Below are 3315 nucleotides of genomic sequence, written 5' to 3' on the forward strand. Positions count from 1 at the left end.
GCCGGATCATCGAGTCTCTAACTTCACAGGAAGGGGCCTGCCTGGGGTTGGTCGGGTCGCTTCTGGTCTGAGGGGCTCGCGGGGCGAGGATCTCTTCCCCTGTCCCCTCGCCACCACGTGACTCAAGCCACCCTTGGCCGAATCCCACCCAGCGAGCCCTGGAGAGGACTGGGGGCAGCCAAGGGGTTGCGGCTGCTGCTCTCGGACACCGCTGGGCTCCACCAAAGGGAGCGATTTCTAGGGAGCAGGAATGTCCTGTCAAATGAGGAAAAGGATTTTCTGTAGATGCGGTGAGGCATCCGGATCGTTACTGAGAGCGGTCGTGGCTTCTCAACGTGTTGGAAGCAACACTTAGATTTTTGATTCCCGGACACCACAGGAGTGGCCAGAGGGACAAACTGGATGATTTCTTAGAAGTACCTACACCCATCTTTGAGAACCTGCTCATTTTGCGCTCCAAAACTGGAGAGGGGATCCGGTGTTCAGCCGGTCTCGCTTAAAAAGAGAGATGCATAGGCCCGGACGGGTTTGGAGTTGAGCTAATACTCGTCAAGATTTGAATTTCAAGTCGGACAAGATGATCTCTAAGGATGTTCTTCCAAGTCAAATCCTGTAATCTTGTGTTACATTAAAATGAAACATTATCTTCAAAAATTCTAATCTGTAAACAGAGCCGTTTCATACTTTCAATAATATTTTTAAATGCCTGCTTTGAGCCCTTTAGAATTCACTTCAAAACGCTGTTTACAAAGCAAGTACTTTTGGAATGGTTATTTAAATAACCAAAGTGCTGATTTTACAATGCATTTGCTACATAAGAAAGTGAGCTCTACAAATGATGCCTGTAGTATAAAATTTGGCATTTCAGGAACACATCTGAAATTATGTATACCTGTTGCTGATTTTTAAGTACAGTCTATATTTTTAGTCGGACAAAAAGTTCAGAATGCTCTCTTTGTTATGCTGTTCTGTACTCAGTATTTTAAAAAAATATTCGCCCCTACCAAGAAAAAAAAAAAGGTTTTGTTTTGTTCTTTAGATTTCTCAAATAAGCCTTCTCTGACTAGTGCCACCCCTAGAGGCTTGTGGGGTTTTAGATCTTGCTAAACTGCTCATCTTTAGCTTTACAGGGTTAGAAAATGAAGTTTCATCAATTCAGTCAGGGTCTGGAGAACTAAAGCACACTAAGCAAATCGCAAGATATCAAATTATAAACCAGAATGCTCATTTATGAATTAACAGTAAATGTAACTGGCAGAATTACCAGTCTTTGTCATTTATACAGGGTTCTTTGGGATGACGGGAGGGTGGAGATACAGGTACAGTCAAAGAAAAAGACCGAGTCACAGGTTATAAATCTTTGATGAACAGAAAAATGCGGCCAAAGGAGTTGGGATGTTCTTAAAGGGTATTTCCTTTAGGAATGCCATGGTAGCGTTCTAGGCTTCAGCATGGACATGGTTTTAACGTACAGTCGCTTACCAGTACTGGTCATGAGAATCAAAGCCATCCATTCCATGGGAGGGGCATAGTAACAAATTCTCCCTTTTTGTAGTCTGCTTTGTAGAACACTAAAAAAAATCCTTATACCCTCGGACAGATTAGAATTAATTGAGGGGTTTTCTTGGTTACATTACAGTACTCTTAATCAGACTCTGTCCTATAGGTAAAATGTCTGTATATCACCTCAGTATTGGTCACTTCTGTGGCCAGCTTATTTATTTTGTGTTGTTATTTTTAAGGTTGGTGTGGCAACAGTTTTTGAGACTTTCGATGCCAATTCACTGTCAAAGACAGGTGTATGTTTAGTCCCCTAACTCACACTGAATTTGAATTGCTTTCCAGGGTTTCCTTTGTTTCTGCCTTCATGCATATTTGGAATTGGTAAACTCCTAAAAGGCAAAGGCCCTTGTTCATTTCTTTTATATTTCCTAGCACAGGACTAGATATACATGCAAGGAAAGAAGAAGAGCAATCATTTTGACCTTTATAGTTGTGAGTATGCTTTTATGTATATTACCTCACTTTGTCATAATGATCCTATGAAATTGGCACTAGTTTCATTTTACAGAAGAGAAAATAGTCTCAGAGACGTTAAGTGATTTGCTCATTTAGTGGCAGAGCTGTGAGTTGGACCCAGGTTTTTTTTTGTTTTTTGTTTTTTGTGTTTTTTTTTTTTTGGCTGCACCCAGCAGCAAAGGGGATCTTAGTTCCCTGCCCCCTGCATTGGGAGCACGGAGTCTTAACCACTTCCCTGGACCACCAGGGAAGTCCCTGGACCCAGGTTTTTAAAATTCAATTTCTATGCACTTTTGCAATCAGCATAAAGTTACCCTTAGTATCTCAAGTTGATGGTTTTTAAGTATGTTTTAAAAACTGAAGACCACTTAGCTTCTCTTACCCAAAAAAATCATTTTATACTCCTTCCTATTGTGCCCTTTTTCATCAGTGTCCCCACTTGGCCTTACAGAGACTTCTGTGCTGGGATTTTTAACCTTTCTTGTTCCATGGACCCCTTTGGCAGTCTGATGGAGCCTATGAAAACTTCTTTTGTAAATGCACAAATATAAAATGTATTGGATTATAAGGGAAACCAACAAAGTTGTGATGTGTTAATATAGGTGCTTCTTTTTAAATTTACTAAATAAGATCTAGCAGCAGGTCAGTCTTATGACTATCATAATTTCAAAGCAGTGATGAGGGCAAATAATATTTTGAGATACCTGCAAGAAGTGTAATGTGATATGAAAATATCTGTAACTTCTCTTGGAAACAAAGCCACAGGCATTGCTAACAGTACTGTGATTTGTCACCTATATTAGTAGTTGAAGGAAATGCTAAATTTCAGTTAGAGGTTAATGTACATAAAGAGGTAATTTATTTTCTCCTCTAAATTCGGGGACTCCCTGAATTTGATACAGATTTACAACTTGGCGTCACAGCATCAAGTCTTTTTCTTTCTACTTGGCTGTAAGCTCTTGGGGGCAGAGATGATGGGTGATTTGTTTTAGCAACTGAGGTGTCTGTCACTGTGCCTGGCATAGAAGAGGGGCTCATCCAATGAGTTTTGATAAATAGGAATGGACACCAGTGCATAAATATAAATACTGATAATAATAATTAAGTACTTACTATGTGCCAGGCAGTATTTTAAGCTTTTAACAATTCCAACTCATTCAGACCTCCCACCAACCCTCTGATGTTGGTAACTATTATTTTTCCCATTTTATAGTTGAAGAAACAAAGGCAAGTCTTGTTAAGTAACTTGCACAAGACAATTAATGGAGCTGGTATTCTAACCCAAACAATCTGCTT

The sequence above is a fragment of the Kogia breviceps genome, chromosome 11 (assembly GCF_026419965.1).
Source record: "Kogia breviceps isolate mKogBre1 chromosome 11, mKogBre1 haplotype 1, whole genome shotgun sequence".
Classification (NCBI taxonomy): domain Eukaryota; kingdom Metazoa; phylum Chordata; class Mammalia; order Artiodactyla; family Physeteridae; genus Kogia; species Kogia breviceps.